Genomic DNA, 17,344 nt, shown 5'->3' on the forward strand with positions numbered 1-17,344 from the left:
CCAAACATGCCAAAAGCACATTCCCAGGCACTCTCTTTCTAGAAATCTTCTTTCCATAAATCATATTTCTAGGAGGAAAAATGCTTCCCGCGAACCAAACGAGCCCTTTATTCATTTCCAACCATATGGACCTAGAGTTTTGGTTTTTGACCTTTTATCTCCTAAGTCCATTCATTGATTTAGGACTGAATGGGAAGGAGACTAGGGGTCTACCAAAGAGGCTCCGACCCATCCGTCTCCATCATCCAAAGGAAGAATACCATGTGGATCTATGAAGGATACGGGCAGATAGATCGCAGGGAGAGACAACCATGTTCTGCCTATCTCCCACCAATGCCGAGAACATGCTGCCTATCTCCTCCTATTCTTCCAGCACAGCAATCTTTTTTTTAAAATTATAAATATTCTTTTAAAAATTTAAATTGACATAAATACTCTATTAAAATTTATATTTTTTTATATCTTCATAAAATACTGTTTTTTATACAAATACTTCTTCTATAACACCGTTAATAAAAACCATATTTATCTTAATAGACTTGGGCATCGGGCCGTGCCGGGCCGGCCCGGCCCAGGCCCACCGGGCCAGAGGGCTAAACGGGCCGTGCCGGGCCGGCCCGGCCCAGGCCCCCCGGGCCAGAGGGCTAAACGGGCCGTGCTGGCACGGCACGAGACGGGCCGGGCCCGGCACAGCACGAGACGGGCCGTGCCCGGCACGGCCTGTCTCGGGCGCAAACGGGCCGTGCCAGGCACGGCCCGTCTGGAGAGGGGGGGAGAAAAATAGCCGTTTCCAACGGCTATTTTGGGAAATTTCCAAAAATGCCCCTCAAAACAGTCCAAAAACGGCTAAATTGAGGGGTATTTTGGGAAAAAAATTTTGGGCTTCTATAAATAGCCCTTTCCTCCCTCATTCTCACCACACCAAACCAACTATTCTCTCCTTCTCTACTACTATTATTTCTCTCTTCTAAAGTGCTCTTCTAGCAATTTAATTTTTAGTTTGCATTTAGCAAGTGTTCAAGTGCTACACAAGAGGAGGTTCCTGTTGAGAAGAGAAGATCACTCCTGTTGAGAGCACAAGAGGAAGCTCAGAATCTCGGCTCTGCTCTGCCCTCCGACCCTCTACTCAATTCCTCCTTGTGGTTAGTTTTTATTTTTTGAATTCATCAATTTAGATATGTCATCTTTTGAGGAAAGTCATTTTGGCATTCCTCCTGTTTCTGAGGAAGAAGAAACTAATCCCCAACCCCATGTTCCTAGTTCCTCTAGAACTAGTGAACCGAGTGAAGATCAAACCTCTTCTCGTAAGAGGACTAGTGCTGTATGGAATGAATTTGATAGAGTTATGGTTGATGGAGTCTGGAAAGCTAAATGTAAAAAATGTGCCAAACTTTATAGTTGTAGTAATAGTGGGGGAACAGGGCATTTAAAAAGACATCAAGAGAGTCATAGGATGCATGATTCTCATGCTCAAACTCAAAGTACCCTTAATATACAAGGGGGATTACTTGTAGGTAATTTTGCATATAATCAAGAAAATCAAAGAAAAACACTTGTAAAATGGATAGTTAAGGATAAATTACCTTTTAGTTTATGTGAATCTTTTAATTTTGAAGAATATGTTCAATTAAACCTACAACCTGCTTACAAAAGAACTAATAGGCGTATATTTAGAAGAGTAGCTATGACTAACTTTTTAGCAATGAGACAAAGTTTAATTGAAACACTTTCTACTTTAAATGTAAAAATTTCATTAACTTCTGATATTTGGTCAGCATTTGTAGGTAGTAATTGTTTTATTGCCATTACTGCTCATTATATTGATAATGATTGGCAATTAAATAAACGTATTCTTGCTTTTCGTGCTTTTGATTTTCCACATTCTGGGCAACAAATTTCAAATGTCATTTATCAAACTGCATGTTCATATAATATTAATGATAAAATTATGTCTATTACTTTTGATAATGCATCTAATAATAATTCTGCTGTTACATTATTAAAAGACTCATTGCATCCCATGTTAGATTGAAATTTATTGCATATTAGATATGCATGTCATATCTTAAATCTTTCTGTTCAAGCTGGCATGGGCATGATTCAAGATGTGATTTCAAAAATTAGAAATGCAGTTTCTTTTATTCATGCTTCAAGATCAAGACTTCAAGAATTTAAGAAACTATGTATAAATCATGGTAAACATTTTAAAAAATTTAAACTTGATGTAATTACTCGTTGGAACTCAACATATAGCATGATACATGATGCATACCCATATAAAAACTTATTAAGTGCATATATTAATGATCGTGGATTAGGCTTTACATTGACTGAAACTGATTGGAATAAAGAAAAAATTTTGGAAGATTTTTTGCTTAGTTTTTATAATGCTACCAATGTTCTTTCTGGTATTTATTATCCAACTTCATGTTCATTTTTACAACAAGCATATATAATTAGTCAAAAATTTGCAGGATATAGATATGATGATGTTTTAATGCCTATTATTGACCAAATGGAATCTAAATGGAATGAGTATTGAGACAAGATATGTCCTATGCATAACTTAGCTGCTGTATTTGATCCAAGAGTTAAATTGAATGGCGTGCTAATTTTACTTGATGCATACTGTGAAAATATGATTAAAGATCCTGAACCTGCTAAAAATGAGGTAAAACAACTTCTTTATGATATTTATGCTATATATGATGAAAAAATTCGTGGATCTAGATTTTCCGTACAAAGCTCTATTTCTTCTTCTAGTAGTTCTCGTTCGTCATCTATTTTTTCATTCATTGCACAGAGAAAACATACATGCTTCAAGTTTATCTTCATCTTCTTCATCTTTAAGTAGTGAACTAGACTTTTATTTACGAAATGATCTTCAGTCTGCATATGATGAAAATCAAATAGAGAATCTAGATGTATTATCTTGGTGGAAGAGTGTTAAAAATCAATATCCTGTTATGTCTGCAATTGCACGTGATATTTTAGCTGTGCCGATGTCCACGGTAGCATCGGAATCCGCTTTTAGTGCAGGTCGGCATGTTCTTGACGAAAAGAGAAGTAGGATGACGGGCGAAACAGTTGAGATGCTTCTCTGCTTCAAAGATTGGTTGGATGCTGAGGCAAAACCTCAAGATAAAGGTGGACATAATACAACATCCTCTGATGATGATGATACAAACACCACTGAAGAGTGAATACTGATTCACTGAATCACTGATGATTAGTAAGATTTCTTAATTTTTTATAATTGTACATTTTTATTTTTTTAATTGTTAAAGTGAGTCATCTCTATTTTTTCTCCTTTCTTATTGTATTCTGGAGGTCAGACCAAGGTCCAAACCTCCCTTCATGTACCATTTTGATTTAAATTAATAAACTGATAGGGGTCTATGCCAAACCCCCCACCATTAAGGTGGCTTATATTAATAAATCCTTAGTTTTCAATATTTATTAATTTATTAAAAAAAATTTATGAAGCATTAATTTTTATGGAGACGGGTCGTGCCTGGCCCGGCCCAGGCCCGGAACGGGCCAGGCCCGCGGGCCAAGAGCGGGCCGTGCCGGCCCAGGCCCGAAGCGGGCCGTGCCGGGCTCGGCCCGCGGGCCAGAAACCCGTGACCCAGCACGGCCCCCTTGAATGGGCCGTGCCAGGCACGGCTCGGTACTGTAGCTAGCGGGCCGTGCCAGGCATGGCACGGCCCGCTTCGTGACGGCCCGGCCCAGTGCCCAAGTCTAGATACGGGCAGATAGATCGCAGGGAGAGACAACCATGTTCTGCCTATCTCCCACCAATGCCGAGAACATGCTGCCTATCTCCTCCTATTCTTCCAGCACAGCAATCTTTTTTTTAAAATTATAAATATTCTTTTAAAAATTTAAATTGACATAAATACTCTATTAAAATTTATATTTTTTTATATCTTCATAAAATACTGTTTTTTATACAAATACTTCTTCTATAACACCGTTAATAAAAAACCATATTTATTTTAATTAAAAATAAAATAAAATTGTAAAATTTCTTTTTTGTCCTTCGCAATCGCTATATAAATGTTTTTTTTACGTATCTATCTATTAAGAGTATTTTAGTCATTTTAATTTGAAACTGTTAATTTTTTAACGATCTTAGATGACGTGGGTACATATATAAAAATAATAATAATAAAAAAGTAGAATAGCAAAACAAGTGTTTTATAAGGGTATATATGCAAGTATCAATTTTAGAACGATATTCATGCAAAATTAAATTTAGAAGAGTATTCATGCAATTTTTTTAATTTTTTATTTTTTTATGCACAACTGACAACAGCCTTTTAGGTTTGGTACGCATTTGGTGGTTATTTAATTGTGTGTGAGTGTGTATAGACACACACACATACGTTTGCACATAACGCTTCTGGTCATTTAAATTCAAGATTATCTAACAGCATGTATCTATACACCTGTGTACATATGGTCTCAGCTTGATTAAGTTGAAGATTTTTTCCCCAAAAAAGCCGATCATCATCCGGTTTATTATAGCAGCCTTTCGTGCCACCGAAATTCAGGTAACTTCTAATTTTAGGGATCTACTCCTTTTGGAAATGTATGTAGATAAATACATACATAGGTACATAATGTTTCTGTTTGATTCAGTTTGCAATTATCTTACTGGATGTATGCATGCACCTGTGCACATATGATTTTCGGTTTATTAACTTGAACATTACTGATTTTTTGGAAAAAAACCTTGGATGGGATCATGACTTTCTTGCTCATGCTGCCCAAATTCGGGTAACTTTTAATTTTGCTAACCTTCTCCTTTTGATATGTATGTACCCAGATAAATTTCTGCTTGATTAAGTTTATGATATTTGGGATATTTTTTTTTTTTTTCATTGCGAGACACAGTGGATCGCTTTTAATGTAGAGGATAGATATTTATCTTACAAAGGACCTATTACTATCTCCCAACAATTAACGATAGAAATGTATGACTTGGCTTGTCAATCCGACCTGACCTACTTAAGCAAATTCAGATTGGATATGAATGAATTTAGGTTATAAAGGGATCAATCCATCAAGACAAGTTCATGCTAGATTTTTGTCCTATTTCATTTATTTTGACCTATTTAATAATTGGATCAGATCATAATCTAACTCATTTAATTTGTTTAAAATTTTTTTAACTTATTTAAAATCTATTTAATCTATTTCTATTCTGATTAACGTGATTCATTTAACTTATTTAATCCATATAAATTTATTTAATCGGTTAAAAATTTATTTAATCTATTTAATCTATTCAATTTAATTTAATTTATCTAATAAATAAATTATGCGGATCAGATCAGATCTACTAATTTTTGACGCAACGTGCATCGAACTCGATCTGTATTCGTTGCCACCCGCACCTCCATTCCAAGCTCCAGAACCAAGTTTATAGGACACACAAGAAACTGGTACGCTAGGAGTCAAATGGCGTTTTTTTCAGAAGGCACCTCATTGTTCTTCCTTTTGCCCTCGCCGTCCCTCCCGATTCCTTTGTCCATCGCCGCCGAGTTCTCAAATCCCAGGAACCATTCCCCACCGGCATCGTAGGACAGAGAAAGAGAGAGAGAAGGCAGCGAAGGCTCTAGGGCCCTTCATCTCTCATGCAAAGGGCTCGGTCTCGGCGACCAAAAATGAGCCGGCGGTGGGGTTGAGTGGCGTCCGACCGATTACGGATCGCCAGCGGTTTTGTTGGAGGCGGATCGGCAATTTAGCCACACGATGGAGTAACTAATCCCTCTTTTTCCCTCTCTTCATTCTCCAATTGTTTGCCTCTATCTATTTGTGCTCTTGAGGTTTAATCTATGGTTTTTTAAGGGGAAAAAGATTGAATTTTCGTTTTCCTATTTTAATTAGGTGGTAATGTCCATTGATGTTTTTTTATTAATTCTGCAATGCCAGTCTCTGAATTTAGATTTGTTTCCATTTGGTTCCAGTCGAATTTCATGCTTCTTTTTCTACATTTTGTTCCCCCTTTTAAGTAGTATCTGATTTGAGTTCAGCATCAATGGGGGTAGCAATGAAATTTGTGGCAAAAATTAAAAGTGGTTCACTAATTGCATGGCGAGGAGTGTTGAATTCCTGTAATTAAAGAATGCATTTTGGTCATATACTAGAGAAGAGCTGGTAAAGTATGTAACATATCTGGAGATGTTCTCTCAGGAGATCTGTATGCCGCCTCACACTGATAGGTAAGTGTTATTTTTGTTGAGAGATAAATTGGTCGTTTATTGAGAGCTGAGGTGAGAGGTGTCGCAATATTTGCTTGTTTACACTTGTGATGATTGTCATGGTCTTGTGCAATATCTAGAGGACTTCTTTGAGGTCCATAACTTCCTTTTTGTTTAGTTTGTGTCTCATTGTGACCTATTGAATGGTGAAGAAGGATTGATAAAGTTGGTGTAGGTTTAGTAAGAGTTGCTTAGAAATCACTTGATTAACTCAGTATCCATGGTTGATAATAAGTTGGTTGGGCATCTTTGAACATTCAAAAATTGTTTTAATTGGCCATTGTACATAAACAAATTTAGACATAGTGTCATTGAGAATTTGAATGTTTGTAAAATTTTTATTCCACTGATTTTGTCATCGAAGTCTGTGCATCCAATCTTTTATTTAAGGTGTGGTTTGGGGATGGGTTAAGAAAGGGGAGAGTTAAATATCAGTAGTAGAGAGAGATAGCAAGGAGAAGTAGCAAATGCACCAGTTGATTTTCTTCTTCATTTTCTTTTTCTACAATTGTTGTTTGAAGGAAGGAGATAGTAAAAAGGGAAACATGATTTTTTTTAGGGTATTTGTTGCTGGTTGATGTGCTTCCTAAGGTTTTCCAGGCAAGTCATGGGATCATTTGTCCTCTAGTGGGCTTTTATTCAGGGCTTAGTTTTTTTTATTTTTATTTTTATAATCTAAAGACATTTTAATCTCCAGTCCTCTTTTGCCTCCACTGCCTCATTTGATATGGCTTGAATCCTAGCTTGGCTTTTTTTTCTTCTCTTTCTCTCCTTTGCTTTCAGTGTTTCAGGCTTTGATTTGAAAGCTCAATTATGAACATGAATGGGCCTTGTCTGACGTTCCGGGGCCTTCATTGCATCCAAGTGGATAGAGCTAGAGCACCATGTATTATATACAAATACAATGTGCAAGTGTGTCCATTCCCACGTGTCTACTTGTGTTTAATCAACAAGAGCCTTCTCCTGTATAATTTCCAACTTTGTGCTGGATCATTTGGTTCCAGATTTTCAGTACATGTAAGACTCCCCATTTGGAAGAGCAAGAGATAGAAAGTCAGTCTATATAGTGGCATTATCTCATTCGCTGTTTCAGTGTAGCCATGTGTTTTATTGAATATGTTATCTCTTCCGCATGTCCAAAATTATGTATGATGCTCCTTTTCCCCTCTCAATCTAGTTGGAGGTATGTTACCATTGCTTTTCTAGCATTAGCATTACTTTCTACACGGCAAGCTAGTTCAGATGCTTTTGATATTAGTGTTGGTTATTAAACTTGTTTTTTAATATTAGTAACTTATGGTTTTATTTTGTAATTGCATATTAGTATGGTGAGGAGTTACATGTCTTTTGGGTTTTTAGTCATGTGGGAGTTACATGTCTTTTGAGTTTTTAGTCATGTGGGAGTTACATGGAGTTATAAGGGATTTATTTAGAGGAAGTTATTTGAGATTTATTTGGGGTTATGAATGGTGTAATGACCAATTCAATTAGGAAGGTTAAAAGACCATCTAATGATGCCTATAAATATCCATGTACTCTAGTTGTTTTAAAAATAAGTGGAATACAAGTTATTCATGTGTGCCTAAAATCCTCTCCACTTTTCTTCCTTAGAATAATTTGTGAGTGTGAATCCTCTTGATTTCCAACAAACTGGTATCAGAGCCAAGACTTTTCTTGTGAAAAAGAGTGATGGCAAATGGAATGCTTCCGTTTCTTATGCCGCGGTTCACCAAGGATAACTATGAAAATTGGTGTATCCATATGAAGGCAATCTTGGGATCTCAAGATTTGTGGGAGATCGTTGACAAAGGCTACACGGAATCGGAGAATGAAGATTCCTTGACTCCAGCTCAAAAGGAGTCCTTACAAGCCACAAGAAAGAAGGATCGGAAGGCCATCATGATCATCCATCAATGTTTGGATGATGGCATGCTACAACGAGTTGCTAATGCAACTTCTTCGAAGCAAACTTGGGAGATTCTCCAAAACTCCTATCAAGGAGTTGACAAAGTCAAGAAGATTCGTCTTCAATCTTTGCGTGGTGAATTTGAAGCCTTACATATGAGAGAATCCGAATCAATCTCGGATTACTCTTCAAGGGTGTTGACCGTCGTAAATCAACTAAGGAGGTACGGCGAAAATGTGAGTGATACAAGGGTTATTGAAAAAATCCTTCGTTCACTGGATCCCAAGTTCAATTTTATTGTTGTAGCCATTGAAGAGTCCAAAGATCTAGACTCCATGACAATCGATCAACTCATGGGGTCACTACAAGCTCATGAAGAGAAGGTTGTCAAGAAGCAAGAGACTTTAGAGCAAATGTTACAAACAAAAGTCTCTTTGAAAGAAAAAGAAGATCGTAGTTGGAAAGGCGAAAGAGGTCGTGGACGTGGTAGAGGAAGAGGTGGTCGTGGATCATCCAACAAAGAAGAAAAGAAGCAAGAACGGTATCAATCAAGAGGACGTGGAAGAGGAAACAATTCGAGATCAAATGGAGGGAGGTATGATAAATCTCGAATTCGTTGCTATAATTGTCAAAAATATGGTCATTTTGCTTCGGAGTGTAGAAGTTCTTCTCAAAATATCGAAGAAGAAGCTAACTATGCTGAAAATGAAGAGACGGAGCAAACTTTGTTGTTGGCATGCAAAGGAGAAGAAAATGGAGATCATGATTTATGGTATCTTGACAATGCGGCTAGCAACCACATGTGCGGTGACAGAAGCAAATTTATGGAGTTGGATGAAACTGCAAGTGGTAATGTGATTTTTGGAGATTCTTCCAAAGTATCGATCAAGGAGAAAGGTACAATTTTGATTCGCTTGAAAAATGGTGATCATCAATTTATTGCTAATGTTTTCTATGTCCCAAGCATGAAAAATAATATTTTGAGCTTAGGACAACTCTTAGAGAAAGGCTATGATATTCAAATGAAAGATCTTAGTCTTTCGATAAGAGATCAAAAGGGAAGTTTGGTGGCCAAAGTTAAAATGACAAGAAACCGCATGTTTTTGCTCAACCTTCAAACCGATGTTGCTAAATGCTTGAAAGCTTGTGTTGAAGATCCAAATTGGCTTTGGCACTTGAGGCTTGGGCACTTGAATTTTGATGGGCTAGAATTATTGGCCAAGAAGGATATGGTGAATGGGTTGCCCTTTATTGACCACCCAAATCAACTTTGTGAAGGATGTCTCTTTGGCAAGCAATCAAGAAAAAGCTTTCCAAAAGAAGCCAGCACAAGAGCAAGGGAACCACTACAACTTGTTCATTCAGATGTTTGTGGTCCATTCAGTCCACCATCTTTTGGTAAGAACAAGTACTTTCTCTTATTTATTGATGACTTTAGCCGGAAAACTTGGGTGTATTTTCTTAAAGAAAAATCGAAGGTGTTTGAAGCATTTAAAAGATTCAAGGCACTTGTTGAGAAACAAAGTGGTTTTGATATAAAAGCTATACGATCCGATAGAGGAGGTGAGTTCACATCAAATGCTTTCAAAATTTTTGTGAAGAAAATGGAATTCACCAACCTTTAACGGTTCCAAGATCCCCGCAACAAAATGGGGTTGCGGAGAGAAAAAATAGAACCATCCTCAATATGGTTCGGAGTATGTTAAAAAGCAAGAATATGCCTAAAGATTTTTGGGCCGAAGCCGTTAATTGTGCAGTGTACTTATCCAACCGGTGTCCTACTAAAAGTGTGCCAAATCAAACACCACAAGAAGCATGGAGTGGAAGAAGACCAAGTGTCTATCATTTGCGTGTTTTTGGAAGCATAGCCTATGCACATGTGCCGGATGAAAAGCGCTCCAAGCTAGATGTCAAGAGTGAAAAATTGGTCTTCATCGGTTATGATGCAAGATCCAAGGGCTACAAGTTGTACAATCCAAGAAGTCACAAGATCATCACTAGTAGAGATGTTGAATTTGATGAAGCAAGTTCATGGAATTGGAATTCTTCAAAAGAAGAGTATGACTTTTTTCCTTTCTTTGAAGAGGCGGAGCCTCCTTCTCCACCTTCAACACCTCCATCATCTGCTCAAGTGCAATCATCTCCATCATCAAGTGAGGCAAGCTCAAGTGAAGGACCAAGAGGTACAAGGAGTCTTCAAGACATATATGATGCCACGGATGAGGTAACGGAAAGATTAAGTGATTTAACACTTTTTTGTCTTTTTGCTGGTAGTGAACCTCTAAACTTTGAAGAAGCAACTCAAGACAAGAAGTGGAGAGATGCTATGAATGAAGAAATCAAAGCCATAGAGAAGAATGAAACTTGGGAGCTCACTACTCTTCCGGAAGGGCAAAAGGCAATCGGAGTCAAATGGGTGTACAAGGCAAAGAAGAATTCAAGAGGAGAAGTCGAGAGGCACAAGGCAAGACTTGTTGTCAAGGGATACAACCAAAGGCCTGGGATCGACTATGATGAGGTATTTGCACCCGTTGCTCATTTGGAAACTATTAGATTAATTATTTCTTTGGCGGCACAAAATAATTGGAGAATCCATCAAATAGATGTGAAGTCCGCTTTTTTGAATGGTTTTCTTGAAGAAGAGGTTTATGTGAAACAACCTTTGGGATATATTGTGAAAGGGCAAGAAGACAAATTTTTGAAATTAAAAAAAGCCTTGTATGGCTTGAAGCAAGCACCAAGAGCTTGGAATACCAACATTGACAAGTATTTCCAAGACAACAAGTTCACCAAATGTCCTTATGAGCATGCCCTTTACACAAAGGTCAATGATAATGGAGATATATTTGTGGTTTGCTTGTATGTAGATGACTTGATTTTTACCGGCAACAATTCTATTATGTTTGAAGAATTCAAGCAAGCTATGTCTCAAGAGTTTGAGATGACGGACATTGGCCTTATGGCTTACTACCTTGGCATTGAAGTGAAGCAAATGGAAGATGGAATGTTCATCTCTCAAGAAGGTTATGCTAAAGAAGTTCTCAAAAAGTTCAAGATGGATGATAGCAACCCGGTGAGCACCCCCGTGGAATGTGGAGTCAAATTATCAAGATATGAAAATGGAGAAAAGGTAGATCCTACATTCTTCAAAAGTCTTGTTGGAAGTTTAAGATATTTAACTTGCACAAGGCCGGATATTCTATTTGGGGTTGGACTTGTTAGTCGGTATATGGAAGCTCCTACTTCATCCCATTTGAAGGTGGCCAAGAGAATTCTCCGCTGCATCAAAGGTACCCTTAATTATGGCCTATTCTATTCATTTGTTGATAACTTCACACTTGTTGGATATAGTGATAGTGATTGGGCCGGAGATGTGGATGAAAGAAAAAGTACGACGGGATATGTTTTCTTTATGGGAAGTGCGGCTTTTACATGGTCTTCAAAAAAGCAACCTATTGTGACACTTTCTACTTGTGAAGCGGAGTATGTTGCCATCTCAAGTTGTGTTTGTCAAGCTATTTGGCTAAGGTATTTGTTGAAGGAGCTTCATATGTTACAAGAAGAACCAACGGAGATTTTTGTGGACAACAAATCAGCAATAGCATTAGCCAAGAATCCGGTGTTTCATGAGCGAAGCAAGCATATCGATACAAAGTATCATTTCATTAGAGAATGTATGGCTAAGAAGGAAGTGAAGCTCAAGTACATGAAGTCTCAAGATCAAATTGCCGATATTTTCACTAAGCCCCTCAAGAGTGAAACATTTTGCAAGTTAAGGAGTTTGCTTGGAGTTGCAAAACCAAGTTTAAGGGAGGGTGTTGGTTATTAAACTTGTTTTTTAATATTAGTAACTTATGGTTTTATTTTGTAATTGCATATTAGTATGGTGAGGAGTTACATGTCTTTTGGGTTTTTAGTCATGTGGGAGTTACATGTCTTTTGAGTTTTTAGTCATGTGGGAGTTACATGGAGTTATAAGGGATTTATTTAGAGGAAGTTATTTGAGATTTATTTGGGGTTATGAATGGTGTAATGACCAATTCAATTAGGAAGGTTAAAAGACCATCTAATGATGCCTATAAATATCCATGTACTCTAATTGTTTTAAAAATAAGTGGAATACAAGTTATTCATGTGTGCCTAAAATCCTCTCCACTTTTCTTCCATAGAATAATTTGTGAGTATGAATCCTCTTGATTTCCAACAATTAGATTCCATGTTTGATCTTGAAACTAGTCCACTGTAAGAATCTAATTTCCTCTGAAGGCCTGTAAATTTTCTGCTAAACACAATTAAAAAAATCTGCAACTATATTGATGCAATTTGGTCTTTTTTTCTTTGTGATTTAGTGCTGCTTTTTGGTGTTAATGAATGTGATAACCATATGAAATATGATAAAGTAGATATGATAAAGTAGAAACAATATGCCTCATCTCCCCCATAGGTGTAAAAACTGAATTCAATAGTTTTTCTTTTGATTGCTGTCCTGGTTCCATCTGGAATATTCTGGAAATGGTGATATGGCAACATACTGACTGGAGGAAGTTGCAGCGCTCATAAGATGCAGCTGCCAAGCAGACATACTGTGAGCTAGACATAACTCAAGATCACCATTGTTCAGGAATTCATGGGGAAGGCCACTCTGGCTATTCTGAGACAGTGATGCCCATCATCACACTGTCACAATAAGCTTGAACTGTTTCTGGTGGCAGACCACCTAGTAGCCTAATCAGTGCTTAGAAATAGATGAAAAACATGCAGCTTGTCATCACCAATCCTTATCTTGCAGTGTGCACGAGATAATATGGGACCAATCATCATCACCTGCCAGTATTGGGGAGTGTTAAGTTGCAATTTTTGGCTGAGAGTTTTTTGTGACCCTTTTCCTCTTCATTGGGTCATAGACCACAGGGATCAAAGGGAGCACAAGATGTAATGCATATGATGCGCCTATGAGGACCCTGTGTTTTACCTTGATATGCAACAAATAATTGAAGTAATGTGCTAGTCTAATTTTGTATTATAAGTTCTTTATTTGATGCAAAGAATGTAAGTGAGTGGTACGTTATACATACCAAAGTTGATTAATGCATTGTTTAGTACTTCTCTTACAAGTTTTTCCTTTTACTTCTTTGTTCTTCTCCCATCCATTTATGAGGTCTTCCCATTGTAGCCAGTAGGTACTCACATCAAGAACCTGTTTAAAGGAATTCTAACTATCTTCTGCAATCTCTGAAAGTTTTTGATAATCTCCTAGCCTCTAGTGTTTATTGCTTTCTTATTTACTTTTACAAAAAAAATGTTGAACCTCACATATTTCTATTACATGTTTGGTTTTCTTTGATCTTCTTTCCCTGCATTGCCTAGGGCTCTTAACTTCTGATGCTTGCTGGATGAAATGGAGAAGAACCTCAATGTGCTTCACTTTGTAGAGCCATGGGGATAGTTCTGCTTGCTTATGATCTAGTGAAATTAGATAAACCCAAACTTCAATAAGTCCCTCCAATCATAGCTAGAGTACTTGAAAAAATTATGACAATTGAACTTTTGCAGTGAAAAATGATACCTAAATATAATTTTTCTTAAGGCATATTGAAAAGTGTATATTATTTGTAATTACGATCTTACCTCCATATTTCATGATGATATCCTCTCTAATGAAGAGTTAGTAAAGCTCGCGATGTTGGTGTAGACAATCTTTTGGTATGTTGAACATTTTTACATGGATAAAGTTCTAAATGCTAGCCTAAAAACCAAAAAAAAAAATGTAAACATGGCCTACTTCTATTGGTGTAGTCATCAATAGGAGATAAATAATTCATTAACGATGAATGAATCTGATAGGCTTGCTTGATGATAATTATCCTGAGTTTGTGAGTTTGACCTTCCATTCCATTATATTGATTTTTTTTTTCTTTTTCTGTTTACATCATGGTTTTCATTCAATAGTCAGAGCATGTCTAGGTTGTTTACTTTGACTTAGCGTAAAATCATTATTTCTCTGGTGCACATGATGGAAACTTTTGCAAAGATGGTGCATTTTATTTTACCATAGCCTTTGAACCTTGTTGAATAAATTCCTTTCGCTGACCCTAGCATGGCAGTTTAATTCACAACATTAAATTTTCACAAATATAGAACTATATAATAAAGAGAGTTTTATTAAGAGAAATATAGGGCAATATTACTATAGTAGAATATTAAGTAAGATATGGCGTTCAATTAAGAATTACAATACAACATTCAATTGGAATTTAGTCATTCACGATGAAATATATTACCCTTAATATATAGTACAATATTAAGAGAATTACACAAGGATCATTGTACATCATGAATAACCAAGAAAGTTTACAATATTAAGAGAGTTTAATTTAGTACTATGTTATATTAAGAATTATAATATAACATTCTCCTAGAATTTGTTAAAATATAGAAGTATAGAACTATATAATATAGCATGTAATTGGATTTTGGTTATTCATGATGTATGATGATCCCCGTGTAATTAAGAGAGTTTTATTGCTTCTTGAGAGCTGTATTACAATATTCAAGGAGACCTGAAAAATTCTAGCTTAGAGTTTCTGATGCCATGAAAGAAATGAGGAGATCAAGAAGTTGACAGATCAAATATTTTCTGCTAATTTGGGGGTCAAAGAGTTTCATAAAATGTTCTTGGTAGAAAAAATGTGAGTGCAAGATCCCACTGAACCGAATTTGATCCATGAATCTAAGAAATAGTGAGAATTCTTGATCTCTCTCAATTTCTTTCTCAATTCGAAGATCTAAGATTTGAATTGATGCTGTTTCATTGATTCCTCCTAAAGATTTTATTTTAATTGGATTTGACTAATTACATATCTATCACATTTAGAGTGCTTTTGAAGTTAATTAAGAGCTGAGTAATTCCTTTAGCTGTGAGTTGATTGGTTTATTCATTTGTGTGAGTGACTGTCCATGTCACTTCTCCTCATTTATCTTACTTTTCATTTTATTTTTATCCATCATTCATCAACAGGGTTTTTTTTATATCTTTATATATTTTCTTATTTACTTTTCTTCAAATCAAATCTAATAGATAAACATGTAACATTATCAAAGATTAATTCCCCATTGATCAAGAGTAAGCATTTTTTCTTAGTGCGACTATATGTCATTTCCTCACAGTTAATTAATGGTCTAGTTGGATATAATGACTATGATATAATGCTCTATATAAGTCCTCAAATGAGTAAAATAAATATTATACACCATTCTAGGTTCTCTAACACTCCAACTACTTGTTAACTTGGAACTTGGAAGGATATGAGTATATATTCCTGTAGGATGTCAATTCATTTACATTCATCCATTTGTGTGGTTCAATGTTAACTTGCATCATTCCAATTTTTGGAACAAGATCATCCTTATGTTTTACAAGGATGGATAATTCTATCTTTAATGCTTCTATATCCTTGTTTATGAGGAAACTTGATTGTGCTGAAGATACTTGCATTGTAGGAAACCCATAATCCTCTAAAGAGGGCATAAAGCTTATAAAATTTCTGATAGAAATGAAGGCACCACCTTCATTTCCAGCTTCAATTGATGTAGCTGACTGACACTCTACTAGGCTAGTTGGTGAACTCAACTTGCAGAAATGTAGGTCGACACATGTTGATAGTAGACATTGCTAGTCGGATGCAAGCCACTGACAGTCATTAAAAATGACAAATAGGTAATCAGTCCCAAGAGCACCATGCAAAAAGAAATGGACGATGAGCAGATTTTGAGAATAATTGAGAAGGTGGCCAAGTCTTGGTACAGGCATCTTAGCCTAATGGCTGTCTGGTGCAGGTGACAGAGGTGCAGGAGCAAGAGTCACTCTCTAGAACAAGACAATGATGGCAGGACTGCGAATGCAGCTCTGGTAGGCACACCAGTGGTAGGGTCACAGTTATATGAAGGTGAACGAGAATTAAGTGGGCCTCAGGCAGGAGAAAGAACCAAGTCAGGGTAAAATATGACTTTCATAGTCAGAACCAAGAATAAGAATGAATGGCAATGCCATGACAGTCCAAGCAAGCTTCCCAATGAAAACGTAGTCAAAGATATAGTGACCATGAAGTCAGTCAAGGGCGGTAGACAACAAAGCGAAAACCCAAAACTGAGAGTTTTTGAATAAGGAAAGAAAGTATAAAGCTTTTATGTTGATCAACTATTTTGAGGCAGTATAGCAAAAGATGCAGGCGAGCTGTTTAAATTTGATGAAACATGCAGAAATATAAAGAAACTCTCAAGCCTTTAACATTATAGGTCCATGGTGCTGATTCAACAAAATATGTAGCTAGGCTGCTAGGGGTAGTGAAAACTATGCAAGGAGTTAATCACTAGCAAGGGAGGATGTTATACGCTAAAATTGATAATGATGACTCTTAAGACCAATTGAAGGTTGGTTGATCCCATGAATATAGGAGTATGAACTAACGTAGCCTGGATCTTGCCATCTATGAACCTGATACCAAATTTAGATCAAGAAATGTCTCTTATATTCAGACCAGGCTGTGGTTTAGGATCCGAATCTAAATTTAAATTGTACAATATGGATAGTGGATCTTGTGATACCGGAAAGCTCTTTTTTATGCATGATACATAGAAATTTCTCCTTTTCAAGGCTTTTTGTTGTCTTATCTGCTGGAAAAAAATGCATATCCCTATATCCCCTGATATACGATACATATTATCTTTGTAGGAATTGAGTATCAAATAATACATCTAAAAAGACAATGGTGATTTCAAAGTAAAAACATAGAGAGAATGGGATCTTCATCTCTTCTGACTCGTTGAATGGAATTAAATTCGTTTCTTCTTTTTCTGGTTCTACCACTAGAACTGGATTTACACAGATGCAGTGGCATACTGTGGTTTGTTTAGGATGCTCAAAATATGAGTGAAACTTCTATAGTAATTGCATATCCTTCTGTGTTTTTCTCACTTTTCTCAAGTGTCAAGCTACAGTGATGAATGAGGCTGAAATTGATTTGGCATGAGAGGATTGCAAGCAAATCAACTAAGATATCAGAATCATTGCCTTATGACCAATATAAGGTGGAAACTAGACTTTCATGCCATACATGGTGGTTCTTTGCTTTTTATTCATTTATTTTATATATAAACAATGGCTATTATC

The sequence above is a fragment of the Phoenix dactylifera genome, chromosome 11 (assembly GCF_051530095.1).
Source record: "Phoenix dactylifera cultivar Ajwa chromosome 11, Ajwa_hap1_PhDact_Kaust_v1.1, whole genome shotgun sequence".
NCBI lineage: Eukaryota > Viridiplantae > Streptophyta > Magnoliopsida > Arecales > Arecaceae > Phoenix > Phoenix dactylifera.